At 42.1% G+C, this 17,330-nt stretch overlaps 1 pseudogene; it reads right to left on the bottom strand.

Moving 5' to 3' along the window:
• Positions 1 to 9,461: 9,461 nt before the first annotated feature.
• On the bottom strand, positions 9,462 to 10,023 carry LOC147436580 (uncharacterized; annotated as a pseudogene).
• Between the last annotated feature and the right edge of the window lie 7,307 nt (positions 10,024 to 17,330).

Genomic DNA, 17,330 nt, shown 5'->3' with positions numbered 1-17,330 from the left:
TATAAAGTCTCTCACCGACTCTCCTTGCTCTCGTTGGACTTTCTGGAGCTGAGAGGCTACACCCCAAAGCACTCCCTCTCGTATGTATTCCTTTAAGAACAGTCTCCTAAGAGTAGGGTAAATCGTTTTTTCTTCCACCCTTAGGGTTCTATACCAATCCCCAGCCTTTCCACTTAAGGTTAGGCTTAAAGAATTGCTCTTATGTAGGTCATTGTGTTCTCCTAGAGAATCGCATATTTGTTCAAACACTTCGATATGCTTTCTCACATCCCCGTCTCCACTAAATTTTTGTGTGAGCTTGGCTATTTGTATTGCCTTACTTCTAGGCTCTCTATCAGGCGTGTTACGCATATTCTCAGCAATAGATTGACCAATAGATTGGGCATCTGACGTTCCGTTGGTCCTCAAAAAATCGGTTTTTAGCTACGTGTGAAGCTTAAAATTCGTCTTTTTTAAAGGCGACTAAGGCTTAGGCCTGAGCGTGAGCTTGGGTTTGGGTTTGGGCTTGGGTCTGGGAGATATTCCTGATCCCGGTCCTACCTTCAAATTTTTTTTATTTTTTATTTTTTTAAAAATCTTAACTTTTTATTTTATTTTTTTTTAAAAAAGGATAAGGTCGTCGCGGCCTGCGCGAGAGCACACACACACTCTATCTACCTACTTCTAACTAATATACCTACTCTTACACACTAACACACTCGATTAACTCTCACTAATCTACTTCCTACTTACTGTACACAGAAAACTAACTACCTTAATACACAGAGAATAAACACAGAACCTTTGAAATCTCTATTAACAAAGAAAACTAACTACCTTAATACACAGAGAATAAACACAGAACCTTTGAAAACTCCATTAACAAAAAAACACACACAGTATAACACCAAATCCCTCTTCTCAACACACACACACTCCTTCCTTACCTTTCCTACAATAGAAATTGCACCACGGAGAAGCATAGAGTGCTACTCGAGCTTCATGTATGGCATTCCCTGGCAACGGCGCCAAAAATGTGCGCGTATGTCACACGTGTCAATGCAAGGAACTTTCCGATACACCGTGTGCGAGCCACAAATGGCTCCAAGCACACAACAAGCCTAAAGTAGTAAGCTCAAAGAAGGCAATGGTGTGTCACTCACCGCTCTACGCTTGCTTCGTGGAGGATTCCTGGCCGCGAAGAAGAAGGAGCCGCCGCTTCGCCGCGCTCAACAGCTTCACCGTCGCCGTGTCTTCGTAATGCTCGATCGGCCACACACTCTCTCTCTCTCTCTCTCTCTCTCTCTCTCTCTCTCTCTCACATACACACACACACAAGGAGGTGAAGAAGAAGAAGATGGAGATGGAGATGGAGATGGAGCAAGAGCACTCTTCTATTGCACAAATGAGAGAATGAGTGAATTTTAGGTTTAGGTGACTTTTATATGAGCTCGCCCCATTCACACTTGGGCGCCCATGCTTAGCCAACTAAGCCCTTGAATGTTCCAGTTAGAGTGCGCCTCTCATCAGCGATCACTCTTACCCTTTTCCTATTGGACCGACAAGCCCGGTACCTGACTCTACCAAATAAATATTACAATGTCCGTCGTAGGTTAGAACGTCCATTGTAGGTGATAGGGTGTCCGTGAGCCGTGAGGGTTAACAGGAAGCGGGAAAGAGAGCATATTATGCATTTGAGAACATGTGTAATGAGGGAAACATCAAGTGTTGGGTTCTCAAGAAGTACCTTTTTGATGCAGTGGTGACAATGGTTCTTCTTTATGGAGTTTAAGTGTGGGAGGGGAGCATCTCAAAGTCTACTTGGAAAGAGTTTGAGAATGTCCAAAAGTGTTTTTTTACAAACTTTCTCCATGTTAAGACACAAACACCATATATGCTCCTACTTCTTGAGTCGGGATCTCTTCCAATTGAGGTTATAGGCATGGAAAGGTGATAAAGATGTGTCAAAACCCCTCACATCGACTTCGTACAATTGCATAGGAAGCAAGCAAAAAAGTTCAAAAGATGCATAAAAGCAAGATCTTAAGCACGGGATGGATGCAAGACATAAAGAAGTGGTTTGGGAGATGGATGCATTACACTTGCTACATGATGCTTCAATTGACTCCCAAGTGAATAAAGCTTTTCTCCAACACCAATGTATTACAGCTTGGGAGAAATCCGGTGGGTCACGCTTCATACCTTGAGCAAGAAAAGAGAAACCAATAGCTATAATACCAATGTAACATTTAATGCACTAATAACTTGTGTGTAGCGGAAATTAATAACATAGTGAGCATTTCATTAAGAACAAGTTCCTAATGAGCATAGAGAGAGTACTTAATTGAGAAAAGCAACATAGCAGTTTATACCTAGCTAATTTGGCATTGACAATACTTGAAAAGAGAGAGAAATAAAACAATTGACAACAATTGAGGACCGGATTTACATGGAGCCACGGTCCCCCCTCCAAAAGGCTTTGTATTATAGGTTTTCCCCATCAAGGGAGACATTTTACAATACAATACTTTGTGTTCCTTCAATAACTTGCTAGTGCAATGAAGATGGAAGCTTCAAGCACCAAGCTTACACTTGAAAAACACAACATCAATTCCCTCACGGTCTCAGACTCAAGACCTCGCACACCTTCGAAGATGGCAAGAGCTAGCGGGGTATGAGAGTAGATCTAGAGGAAGAAGAAGTATTTTTACGAGAAAGAAGTATTTCTCCTCACATTATCACTCTTGTTAGCTTAGCTTAGCTTAGTAGTTAGCATTGTAGAGGAGATGAGCATGCATTGAAGCTTGGCTCTTGGTTGGATTTGCATCACAAAGCCAAGAGTTGTTGGTGTAGGCCTCCCTTCTCAAAAGCTTGGAGAAGATGATGAGCTTTCTATTAAAGCCTGAAGAAGGAGAGAGAGAGTTCTTTGCTCCACACATGAGTTGTGTGTGTGTGATAATGTCTTTGCAAAATCATCCCCCTCTTTCTCTTGGTCGACCCCTCTTGCTATTTCCTCTTGCTGGCCCCTCATTGACTCATGCCAAGCTTTTAGCCGATAGGAAATAAGAGGCAGAAACAAGATCCTTCTGACAAGTGTTCTCCTTTCCCCTTTAGTGAGAGCTTAGGTAATAGGATAATTCATTTAAATTCCCATTGGACCTTTTAGTCTTCTGGCCAATAGGAATTAAGTAAGCCATTGGGCTGCTTAATTCTCAGTGGACCCCTTGGTAGGCTGTCCAATAATCTTCTAGGAGACTTAATTTTCATTAGTTCTTTTATCAAGTGATTTTAAATTAATTAGACTAAATTTACTCTGGCCTAATTCTCATCGGTCCACCTCTATGGCCATCCAATAGGATTTGAATGGGAATTGGGGCAATTGGGCTAGGAACCTGACATGTGTCCACTATGCCCTTTGTGTAAAGGGGGAGTGTTTATGGAGTGAGCTTTTTTTTTTCCACCACCTCTACCACCCATTGCCGCCCCTTACCACCCATGACCACCAACACCCTAGCCCACCACCGGTGGTTGGTGGTGTTAGCTCACTACCACCATCTGCCACTCCTCCTCCTACCACCACCGCCCATTGCCGCCGGTTCTCCTCCCACTCTTCCTTCTAGTGGGCTACTCAAGCACCTCCTCTCTCTCTCTCTCTCTCTCTCTCTCTCTCTCTCTCTCACACACACACACACACACACACACACACACACACTTGTCTCTCTCTCCCCCCTCCCCCAACACACTCTCTCTTTCTCTCCATGTCCCTCTCTCTTTCTTACTCTCTCTCCCTCGCTCTCTCTCTCTCTCTCTCTCTCTCTCTCTCTCACTCATCCTGTCTCTCTCTCTCTCTCTCTCTCTCTCTCTCTCTCTCTCTCTCTTTATTTTGCTGATTTTGTCTCTCTTTCTCTCTCACTTGTCTATCTCTACCCCCCTCCCCACATCCACTCTCTCTCTCTCTCTCTCTCTCTCTCTCTCTCTCTCTCTCTCTCTCTCTCTCCACACACACTCTCTCTTTCTCTCCCTGTCTCTCTCTCTCTCCCTTTCTCTCTCTCTCTCTCTCTCTCTCTCTCTCTCTCTCTCTCTCTCTCACTTGTCTCTCTCTCCCCCCTCCCCCCACACACTCTCTCTCTTTCTCTCCTTCTCTCTCTCTCTCTCTCTCTCTCTCTCTCTCTCTCTCTCTCTTTCACAGCCGTTTTTCGACCTAGTAGATAACAGTTCACTCTTTTGACCATAACTTGCTCATCCGAACTCCGATTTAGGTGATCTATAGCCTCAATCGAAGAGCACGAAGCCCTCTACGCATTGATGTAAAGACAGAATTTTTTTGTGTAATGGAAGGCTTTGCTGTAATAGCATCTCAGAACTGAAAAAACTATCAAAACTTTGCGTTTTTGTTGCCGACTTGAAGGCAATGTCAGACAAAACTCGCAAGGGTGGAAAAGCCACACTCGCCATGGAGAATGATACAAAATCTCCAAGGAATTTGGATGCTAATCCAACCACATCGTCTACAACAACGGAAGCAATGATCATGGCTTGATCTCGTTACAAGAAACCGTCAACAAGCAAGGTGAAGAGTTACGTGCACTTGCAATGGAGAATGGTACTTTAAGAGTTCTCATTGTGGAGAATGAGCACCTCAAGAAGGTTCTTGAAATGCAAACAACACGCTTGATGCATCTTGAGAATGAAGTTCAAGAATGTAAACGCTCTCTTGTTGACATGAATGTAGTGAAAGAGCGCTTGAGCAAAGTTGAGAGTGATCATGTATTGAAAGAGGAAACGATAGATACAATACGACATGATGTACGTGAGATGAGAAATGCATCCAAATCATGGGCTGATATATGTAAGGATAATGTGGTTTCTACATCTCCTATCACGCAAGCCGTTGTCCAAGCAAAGAATGTAGAGAATGTGGACACTCAAGAATTGCAAGAACGACAAAAACGCTCAAAGAACATCGTCATTCGTGGAATCAAGGAGGAAAGCATGGAAACACCCCAATCTCTTGCGGTTGCTATTGAAGAGTTTTTTGCTACACTACACACTTTGGCATGTCAGGAATCATGGCTTATGGTGCACATCGAGTTGGAAAACAAGGAGTCCCTCGCTCGGGAGAAAGACCTATTGTATGTACCATGGTTGATGAGGTAAAGAGAAAGATCATCCTTGACAATGGTTGGATCTACCTCAAAGGAACGGGTTGTAATGTATATGAGGATCGCACTCTTATGCAACAAAATGTACGTCGCAAAGCATACGAGGAAAGAAGCAAGAAGGTTAAGGTATCATCTCAAGAAGAAAAGGCACTTGAGGAGGATGCAAGTCCACCCAACAAATAGGGACACATGATCTATGAGACCAACTCACGCTTGCGAATAAGCTTTTGGAATTGTAACGGGTATCCATGGAATGCGGGAATTGGCATTGATGAGCTTACCAATGACTCCGATGTGATACTTCTTGTCGAAACATGGGAGCATGATGCGCAACGAATTCTTGGATTTGACAAATACGATGTGCATTCTTTGATGTGGGCCAAAAATGCAAAGCAACGAAGAGGCCAAGGAGGCGTAGCATGTATGACCAAAAAGGGTTTGAAAGATGTTTCCATTGTCAAAGAAGATAAGTATAAACGCTACTTATGGCTGAAAATCAGCCCACCAAATGGTCAAGTCATGTTTGTGGCCGGCTGCTACATTCCTCACTGTGACTTTAACTTTTATGCTCGCTTGAATATGGATAGAGATCATCCCTTTGTTGAACTAGAGGAAGACATTGCTCATTACAAGGATCAAGGTGAAGTCATTGTTTTTGGAGACATGAATGCTCGCACAAATATGTTACAACACGACACACAACAAGTCGACATGCCGCATGTATCAAGAAGAGTGGATGACTCATACATGTATAATCGAAGTTCTAATGATGCAAAAGAAGTGGATCACTATGGAAAGTCACTTCTATATATGTGCAATAGTACCGGAATGCTCATTACAAATGGTGTATCTCTATGGCAAGGCACCAATGACTTTACATGTAGAAAGCACAATGGTGCTAGCGTGATTGACTATATGTTGTTCTCAGAAGCCACTCTAGAATGCATACAAAGCTTTACACTTGGTGAATGGAATCCGGAATCGGATCATAGGATTTTATGTATTGACCTCAAGTGTGGTAAACGGCCCGAGCATGTAGCCTCCAATCATGATGTGAATCATTTGTACCTACGTCTAGACTTCAAACGAGCACTTATATATGCTGATATGGTGGACCAAATGTTAAGCATGATAGAGCATCAAGGGAGCCCAACATTAGAATGCAAGTGGAAAGTTTTCAAAGAAGTAATTTTCTCTTGTGCGAAGGAATGCTTTTCGGCGAAACACATGTCTTGCAAAAGGTCTAAGAAGGGTAGCACCAAGAAGAAATGGTTTGACATGGAATGTAGTCAAGCCCGAAAACACTTGCTAAGATTGGATGCAATCAAAGACAAGGAAGTTTACTTGGAATGTTCACACACATACAAAGCACTTGTTCAAAAGAAGAGGAGAAGGTGGGAAGTCGAAAAACAACTTCTTTTAGCACAAGAGAAAGCACATGCATGTGGCGAGTTTTGGCAAAATCTAAAAGGCAAGCGCGTTGAGAGCTTTGGTGACTTGACTCTTCAGGATATGTATATGCATTGTAAGAACCTCTATGAGCAACCCAATGTTGATAAGATGGAGGGTTGTAGCTCCCTTCCATTTATGTCTCCCTTCTTTACCATTGAAGATGTATGCCGCGCGCTTGAGAAACTTGCTACTCGCAAGGCAGGTGACCTTCAAGGTGTCAAGGGTGAAATGATTAAATGGACAAGCAAGAAAACACGATATTGGATATGCGATATGTTTAACCTTGCACTTCAGTATGGCATGCCTCATGATTGGAGTGCAAATTGGATCAAACCTTTGCACAAAGGAGGAGATGTAAAGAATGTGAACAACTATCGCACTATAATGGTTGGTTCTTTGATGGCAAAGTTATTTGGATGTATCATGGAGATGAAGATAAGTGAATGGGCTGAAAAGAATGGCAAACGTGCGCTTGGCCAAGCAGGTTTTCGAAAGCATCATAGCACTATTGATCACCTTGTCACTCTTCGAGTTCTTATGGAAGCGTCTCGATTGAAAGGAAAAAAGTTGTATTGTTGCTTTGTGGATTTCAAGAAAGCTTTTGACATGGTACCGCAAGGAAATCTTTGGAGACGTATGCAAAGCCTTCAAGTGACGAGAGAATTTATGCATGCAGTCTTTTGCATCTACCAAAAAGTGATATGTCGATTACGTATGGGAGATGGAATTTCAGAATTTTTTGCAAGCACTATTGGTGTCAAACAAGGATGCCCACTTTCCCCAACCCTCTTTGGGCTACTCATTGATGAATTGGAATACATGGTTCTTGATTTTATGCAGCAAGAAGGCATAGAAGAGGTTAAGATTGGAAATGTGGTGATCATGCTTTTGCTTTATGCCGATGATGTAGTGCTCTTGGCACATACCTTAGAAGATGCACAAAAGCTTATGAGTGTCTTGGAACGCTTTTGCCTACATAGCGGGCTGATCGTGAATGGATCCAAAACCAAGGTTATGCTTGTAAACACCCTCAATGACGAAAATCCATGCATTGTATACAACAATGAGAAACTTGAAGTGGTAGATCACTTCAAGTACCTTGGCCTTGAGGTTCCATCCAATCATAAATGGAAGGATTGTGCAATGCGTCGCTTGGAAGCCGGAAAGAGGGCTTATTATGCATTTGAGAACATGTGCAATGCAGGAGAGATCAAGTGTTGGGCTCTCAAAAAGTACCTCTTTGACACATTGGTGACACCGGTGCTTCTTTATGGAGTGGAGGTGTGGGGTGGAAGCATCGGGAAGTCTACTTGGAAAGAGTTTGAGAATGTCCAAAAGCGTTTTCTCACCAACTTTCTCCAAGTCAAGACACAAACACCCTACATGCTCTTACTTCTTGAGTCCGGATCGCTTCCCATTGAGGTCTTGGGCATGGAAAGGGTTGTGGAGTACATGCGTAAGACACAACGTAGCCCTTTGCATCGACTTCCTAGAATCGCATATGAAGCAAGTCAAAAGGTTCAAAAGACATGCAAGAGCAAAATACTAAGTTCGGGGTGGATGCTTGATATCAAGAAATGGTTTGGAAGATGGGATGCATGTCACTTGGTCAAGGATGCGTCGATCGACTCCCAAGTTAATGAGGCCTTCTTACAACGCCAATGTATCATGGCTTGGGAGAAATCCGGAGGTTCTCGCTTCAGCCATTACACCACACACGTTGCCCCAAACTACAAATCTCTCTTCTTCTCGGAACGAGGTAACCGAACCCATTCCTACATCCTTGAGCCCATCCCGTTGAGTGCGATCCGCACCATTGCCTCCATTCGTCTTAGCTCCCATTCTCTACGCTGTGAGACAGGACGTTGGGGCACTGGCGAGGAGTGTCATCGACTTTGCACCTTATGCCCTCGTCAAGTGCGAGAGAGTGAGTACCACACACTACTTGAGTGCTCAGCTTTTGACCACATTAGGTCCTCTTTTCCCCATATATTCAGCCATGAGCTCTCCCTACATACCTTCCTCTCCCAACCACGATGTGGACTCTCTATTGCGACGCTCATTTCAGCCATTTTTGAGCATCGAGAGTCACTTATGAACTCCACTCACACCACGTGACATGTTCATTTGGTCCCATAGGTCATATTTGACCTCCCAGGACGATAATAGAACTATCTATCTATCTATCTATCTCTCTCTCTCTCTCTCTCTCTCTCTCTCTCTCTCTCTCTCTCTCATCACACATCCCCTAATTGCATATCAAAAGACAACAATGATAGAATTCACTTTGTTGAAAACTCAAAACAAATATCATCATTTGCACAACTCACGGTAAATGTGATAGCCCAACAAATGCTAATTATTACAACAGTCTTTTTACACTTAGTACACTTTTGAGCTTGTTATCAGCCAGACTAGATTGATGAATGAACATGTTGTGGTTTATGTCCATTCCAAACACTCTCAAGTAGATATAATACAAGTGTTTGCAAGCCACATAGGTCATTTCTTCCCCTGACCTCCTTTGGAAGTCTCTGCAAGTACAACTAGGATTCCTAGCTATTGTGACTCGATATTTCTCACCACATAACTTTGAGTTTGATGTTTCTGCAATGAAGACTTCATGCTTATCGATCTTTACCATTTCCACTTGTTCGATGACCATTTCTAGTCCTAAAGCACTGCGGATCCTTTTCAATGCCTCTTCATAAACACATGTCCTATACCTGCCCGCACGTCTTTACCCTTGCACTTCCATAGTTTATGTTGCGATATGAAACCCCACTAACTGCAAAGACTTTACTTCTAGCGCTGTTAAGTTCGTGCCCTGTGCCACTAGCCACTCAAATGGAGGTCTTGGAGGCCGCATTACAATATATGGACATACATCCCACACATGTTTGACATCATCACTACAAAACCATACCCATGTCGCATTGTTACACCCCTCCGAGTTGCGTTTCCCCCAAAAACTTGGTGCCGATGTTCCCACTTTGCATAAATTCACCTTTTTCTTGCACTTTCCTCCTTTGATTTTTCCTTGGCAAGTGAACTTAGACCCCGGTTTGCACCTGCGGATTGCCCACATGGTGTCATTTATGTCAACCTCGATGGCCCTAAATGTCACCCCGTCATTCTCCTCATCCATAGAGTGATCTTGGGTTACCTGTGATGCATCTCCAAATGACAACTTTCGAGCCTTTCTTTGTCGAGCAACATTTTGAGTGACATACTCTGGTGTGTGTGAACTATTTGCCTCCTTGCCTATAACATTGCCGAATGTCTTGCATCGCCTTGTCATTGTAACCTGGTCTCCAAAAAACTCAGGCACCTTTGGAAGACCAGTTCCTCCAATTGCATCGTTCACAACACGGCTAGTCTGTGATGGAGTAGGTGTGTGAAATTGTCGTGAAGTTGCCTTGTCGCTCATCTTGCTTATGCTTGGTCCGCTTCCTATATACTTACCCTCTGTATATGCCATTCTTTTGTATTGTTGAAGAAGAGTGTTCCCAATATCCAAAATTGTTGCTTCGTACAAAGAAATTTTAGGCTTGTGACCTTCACCTGATAGCCATGAAGCATGACCTGACTCTGAGAGATTTGTTCAAGGGATGACCTCGATGCAATATTCATCTAGAGCCTACAAAAAAAAGAAATAAATTTATTTCATTGATATCATGAAGGGTCTAATTAAATGGACATCCTACAACCTATCCTAGAATAAATTTGAAAACTTACACCAACAATTTCCTTCCTCCAATGAGGGTACCTCACATGCCACCAACTCAACCAGCACTCCATTGGGCCTAGATTCCCATCTACCACCTTTTGTGTTTCCCACCAAGCTTGAATGAACCGATATTGGGCCTCTGCATCTTTAGTGCTTTGCGCGCACCGCCACATTCGACACAGTCGCTTGTGCTCGTCTTGAAATGCATTGAGCACATATTTTGTGGTGTGGATCCCTAGACTTTGTTCCTAATAAAAAGGCATGATCTCTCCCTACCTTTCATCACCATATCCGGACCTCCATTGAAAATTGTGTGCACCGCATTCCAGTTTGCTTGGGCTTCATCTGCCATAAAGCCAACAAAATCTGGTGGGGGCACCCCATTGCGCTCTAGCACGTTGATCATTTGTTGCCAAAATATCATTTGGTTTGTAGTGTCCTCTTCTTTCATCTCACATATGGCAATTGTCATTAATTCTTGGACATTGAACATTAACACAAAGCTACATTAACATTGAAGTATGTGTCAATATGTGTTGAGTATTGAACATTAGATTAAAACTAGCCTCGGATCATAAACATGTGCTGCCATGGTTGTCCATCCTTCTACCCGTCGAACGTGATCAAAGCAAACCCACGCTCTTTTTAAATCTCCATTTCGATTTCTTTGCATTCTATTGACAAGATCTATGCCTGAGCCAGGACCAGTTGTTGACATCTTGAATACAAAACATCTATCCTCCTCTCTATTAGATTGACCTGGAAAAAGCATGCCGTGGATAAACAAAAATGTCAAGCGTCTCTTTAAGTCAATTATCAATGACTCCTCTCCACGAGCACTCGACTCTCCACAAAATTTATGCACCCAATCCTTAATTCTGCGGAGAACATGATGAAAGTTTAGAAATATATAAGACTTTAAGTTTAAAATGTATATTAAAATGCATTTCCCATACCTTTGGCTTTTAACAAGAGGAAATATTTCTTGGAGTAGAACTGACAACTCTACTTGTCCAAGCTACGTGCATTCACCTGAAGAAGGTTGAAGGACAGATTGGGAAATAAGCTTAACCACCTCCATTTGGATTTTCTCGGCCCAACTTGGATGCGAAGCAAATCAACGGCCTCATCCACCAAAGACTTCACCCTTGCAATGGTACTTTTGGATGACCCTAATTTGACATCATGGTCATGGAAGCCTTGGTGCACCATGGCTCGAGAATAGCGTTTGTCTGTTGGCATTATGTAGTAAACTTGGCAGTCGCAGGTTTTTCGAATAGCAGGCACATGTTGACAATAAAAGCACTTCAAGGTTCCATACTTTTGCAAGTCACCATTTAGCATTGGTCTCTCAATTAGTTACAATTGTGATTTTGTCACTCTTCCCTTGTACATAAAACAAAAGAATAAGGAATACCTATCCAAGATGACCGGTTGGGTATTCCTGTACATAACACTTACGAGTACTCTACAAACACACATTTGAAATAACCTCCGCAATAACTTTTCCTTATAGTTGCTGGAAATGTGATGTTTGTGGTTGTTGGTTTTGTCCACACATGACCATCCACTGATTGCTCCATTCCATCCATAACTGACCTCTCAATATTTGGCTGAGGTGGAAATTCAAACACCATGTTTCCATTGTAGCTTGATGGAATTTCTTCCACCCACTCCCATTCTGATGATGCGATCAAGGTCTTTAGCTTTGGAGATCTCAGAGTGGGATGTAACGCTAGCTCCACTATGCTAAAGGAATCACCAATCGGAGCCCGGTCCTTCTTACATCCCTCTTGTAGTGGGGAGTCTAGGTCGATCACCCCATTTTTGGGTGTTTTGTTGGTGGGGTCAAAGTGAAAGTCTTCTTTCTCTTCATCAGTAGAAAGCAACAGTATGTTGGCAGACTGTAGTGGTGTAATAGGTTTCACAACGGAATCCAAGAATGCTAGATACTCTGTGGAAACTTTAGCATCCAAAACATAAAGAGGAGAGCTATTACCTTTACCTGCATTTTGCAAAGGAAATGTTAACGGTTCACCTTCAACAGATTTTGCTAGGGCAAACACATTATAACCAGCTGGTGCATTTATGTCAGCTCCAGATAGAACCAACAAAGATCCTTCTGATAATAGGTTATGTGGTTTGCCAACCCCCACACCACCCACGTGAACAATGAAATGAGAGCTTTCCATTGAGAGAGAGAGAGAGAGAGAGAGAGAGAGAGAGAGAGAGAGAGAGAGAGAGAGAGAGAGAGAGAGAGAGAGAGAGAGAGAGAGAGAGAGAGAGAGAGATGGAGGTGGGAGGAATGTGTTGGCAAAAAGAGGGACAGGAGGAGAGGATGAGAAGGGAAGATAGAGGAGAGAGTGAGCGATAGTAGTGAAGGTGCCCTGAGCACATGATGTAGGTAGAGTGGACAAACGGATGTGGATGTAGTGAAGGGAGGGAAAATTGGAGGGAAAGATGATAGAGAAATGGGATAGAGTAGATAGAGGATTTTATAGATAGTCAAGAGAGAGAGAGAGGTTGGAGGAGAGAACTGAGGTAGAGTGGATAGAGGTTTGTATAGATAGTCAAGGGAGGGAGAGGTTGAAGTAGAGCTGAGAGAGAACTGAAGAGTGGGGTAGTAAAGTGGACAGAGGGAGAACTGAGGGATGGTGAGTGATGCTAAGTAGAGAGGTAGAGGAGTAGAGATGGTGAGTGATGGTAAGTAGAGAGGTAGAGGAGGAGAGATCACTAAAAGAAGGAAAAAAATAGTAAGTTGTATTGAGCCACCTCTTTATATAACTCCTTGATACAAGTGAAATGGTGAGAGTAGGGAGGGTGAAGGTTGAAATGGTTCCAAAATAAAAATAAAATGAGGAGTCACTAGCGATGTCAATATTGCCTCCTCTCAATTTTTATATTAAAAGCAATACTCTCTAAATCTTTAAGGTCTCTTTCTATAGTTTCCTACCACGTTAAAACTCTGTTCTTCTTCTCTCTCTCTCTCTCTCTCTCTCTCTCTCTCTCTCTCTCTCTCTCTCTCTCTCTCTCACACACACACACACACACACACACACACACACATATACATACATATATATAAAGAGAGAGAGATATTTATTCATTTATTTATTAAAATACATATAAATATATGTATATATATATATATATAAATATAAATATAAATATAATTGTATATATATTTAACATATATATATATATATATATATACCTTTATATATATTTATTTATATATTTATACAAATAAATAAATATTATTACATAAATGTATATTTATATATTTATACATACATTTATATATATACACATACACACACATATAGATCGTGTGTGATAAACAATGAATCTCTATCTCTCTCTCTCTCTCTCTCTCTCTCTCTCTCTCTCTCACACACACACACACACACACACACACACACACACACACACACACACACACACAAAATACATACATATATATAAAGAGAGAGATATATTTATTCATTTATTTTATTAAAATACATATATACATATAACTATATAAATATAAATATAAATATATTTATATTTAACACACACATATATATATACCTTTATATATATATATATTTATATAAATAAATAAATATAGATACATAAATGTAACTTATATATATATATATATATACATATACATACATACATACATTTATATATATATATATATATATATATATATACACACATACACAAACATAGACATTGTGTGTGATAAACAATGAATTTCTATCTCTCTCTCTCTCTCTCTCTCTCTCTCTCTCTCTCTCTCTCTCTCTCTCTCTCTCTCTCTCTCTCTCTCTCGTTTTTGAAAGGGAATGCATGCCATTTTTGCTAGGAGAGTTTTGTTGTGCGCACGCCAGTTTGGCGGGGGAGAGCAAAGAGAGGGCGAGTTGCCGTTGTGTTGATGAATGTCATTCTATTGATTTACTTCTCAGACAGGGTTTGGAAAAAAATACACAATGGGCACGGGAGATACTGTAGGGGGTAGCAATGATGGTATTATACCAAAGGTAATGGAGTTGTTGTACAAGAAAATGGAACAAACATTGGAAAAAGTGCTTTACCAAGTTCGTGTTTCCTTTATTGAGGTAAACAAGCTTGAACCAGAGTGGTAATTCAATTTTCTCTTTGGAAGAATCTTGATGATTTTGGTGCACAGATCTTAATGAGGAGCTTCATGATCTGCTGGTTTCTAATGCCCTGACTGCAACCCGACCAGACATGTATGTAGGAGCTAACATGAGGCCTATCACACCATCAAAGAGCTCTATTTAGATTCGAGAGACAATTGCTCGAGAAATAACTCTGTCAGGAGTGACGGAGATTGAAGTCAGTAGCTTGCATCAAATGGCAACACTCTTAGAGCAAGGATCCCTTTTCTCGTGCAAGAGCAAGCACAAATATGAATTCCACCTCAAGGTCTTTACTAATGTGCCAGAAAACCTTCACATATTTTTCTTTACCTTCTCTATGGAGCATTGCTCATGGGTATTAGTTGCAGCTTACTATGTAGTTGATGGTTTTACAGTCGTTACCATGCCATTCTTACAATAACATTTTTTTTTGTTTTGATGATTCAAGGTTGCAAGGATGGTGGGAAAGAGGACCAAGCTAGAGCACTACTGGTGGCTACAGGTCACAAGGGAAGTACGAGTGGAAAAGGAAAGCTTTTTGCACGCGAGCATAGGGAGAGCAAACTGCTATAGGTGTTAATATGCCTGGCTTATAGTGGGCTGGATGCACCAAAAAAAGGAGCAATAGCGATATCGCTATTGTTGCCTTTTTTTCGGCTTTTTTTAAGACCAAAATAAAGGGAGCAATAGCGATCTCTACATTTTTTTTTTCTTTTGTGCTTCTCCAAGGCCTCACACGCCATCACCTCGCATGCATCGCTCGCCTACGCAGGCCTCGCTCCTTGGCCGTCACCTACGCAGGCCTCGCTCTGGTGCACTCTTGCTAACCTTGTGCATCTTTCCTTCAGAGTCAAAGTATGTGAGTGTTGTATGCTTATTTGTGGGGTTAAATGGCAAGAAATGTACTTCTCGAATACCTACACGCGCCTACAGGGCAAGTAGCATCATGCTGTTAGTATCGAGGTAGATTCATACCATGTAAACAACTACATAACACCTGAACCTAACCTCTTTGGGGTCAGCTAGCATTCCTACAATAGCAGTATCAATTGCATCCTGGTTTTCAGTTCGAGAAGCTCTCGCAGCCATCAAGACTACTGTGTCTTTCTCAACACCTTTAGCAAATACCTGTGAGCAGAAAACAATCCTTGAGATTGTAGCATGCAATCCACCATTACTTCAGCATCTGATATGTATCCACAACCTGACCTCGATCAAGTTTTTGTCAACAGTATGTTTGTTTAGTGTCAAAGTGCCCGTCTTGTCATTGCACAAAACATCCATTCCAGCCATCTCTTCAATGGCAGTCATCCTCTTCATGATTGCCCCCTGCAACTCAGTTGATGCATGTGCAAAAAATCATTATTCTTCTAAACTAGGACACTTCCCGCAGTTATCAAAAGTTTCTATCAACAAAAAGAAAGACAAACTCATATAACACACCCGTTGAGAGAGTCTGTGTGATCCAATGGCCATTGTCACTGATAGTACTGTTGGCATAGAGATGGGTATTCCACCAATCAAGAGCACCAACAAGTTATCAATTCCTTGCCTATATGTTCTATCCTGTATACGATACATGACAATAATCTCCACTACCATTCCAATGGCAATAGAGCAAATGCAAAAATTCGTAATGGCCGTAAGAACCTGCATAATGAAGCATTTTATCATGTTAATTTTTAATCATCATGTCTAAGTGGCTAGGCAAAGTATACAAGCCAAAGTTTCTAGCACGTGGTTGAAGAACCTTTTGGAAATGTCCGACTTGATTCGTAGTGTCAACAAGATGGGCAGCTTTGCCAAAAAAAGGTGTGCACACCCGTAGCAATTCTTTGTAGAGAGAGAGAGAGAGAGAGAGAGAGAGAGAGAGAGAGAGAGAGAGAGAGAGAGAGAGAGAGAGAGAGAGAGAGAGAGAGAACATGCACCCAACTCAGAGTAATTGTTTTCTTTTTGGTTCAATTTGATAGAAAATCACATCGCAATGTAGGGGGAGGGATAGGGATTGGTGGGGTAGAGGAGAAGAGAGAGGGTAGGAGGAGTAGATGGAGAGATGGAGAGAGAGAGAGGGGGAGGGGGGGTGTAGGGGTTAGAAAACCATATTGCAATGTGGGGGGAGGTATGGGGATTAGTGAGGTAAAGGAGAAGAGAGAAGGTCTGAGGAGGAGCACACACACACACACACACACACACACACACACACACACACACACACACACACACACACACACACACACACACACACACACACACACACACACACACACACACAGATGAGTAAGGAGGAGGAGGATGGCGGCTAGAGGAGGAGATGGAGGAAGAAGGTGGAGGGGAGGGAGGATGTTGGAGGAGGAGGTTGAGGAGGAGAAGCAAGTGGAGGGGAGGAGGCACATGGGCGGCAAGAGGAGGAAGGAGAGCTAGGGAGGACGGCCAAAAAAAAAAAAAAAAAGCTCGCTCCAAAGCTTGCTCCATTGAGCTCGCTCAAAGACCTAACTCGTGTAAAGGGACCTTGGGAGAGTGTGTGTGTGTGTGTTTTTCTCTCACTTCTTCTCTCTCTTCCCCTACCGTTAGGGCTCGCCCTCTCCTTGATAGGGATGTGGGAAGACTCAAAAGTCTTCCCACAAGCATCCAAATTTGCTAAAATTTGCCAATGGAATTTTTAATTGAAATTTTGAAACCTTAACTTTTGTAAGTCTTAATGGACTGAACCTTAGGGTCTTTATAGCACCATTCATGCACATTACCCTTTTGCAGAGTGTCCCCCTTTGGATCCCTATTTTCTCTCCTTTGGATCCCTACTGAGACCGGTTTGCCAGCCTTACCAATATTCTAGCTTTTTCTCCCCTGGTACTT

This window comes from Adiantum capillus-veneris, chromosome 18 (assembly GCF_014529385.1).
Source record: "Adiantum capillus-veneris isolate H3 chromosome 18, ASM1452938v2, whole genome shotgun sequence".
Taxonomy (NCBI): domain Eukaryota; kingdom Viridiplantae; phylum Streptophyta; class Polypodiopsida; order Polypodiales; family Pteridaceae; genus Adiantum; species Adiantum capillus-veneris.
This window is presented reverse-complemented; position numbering and strand designations above follow the sequence as displayed.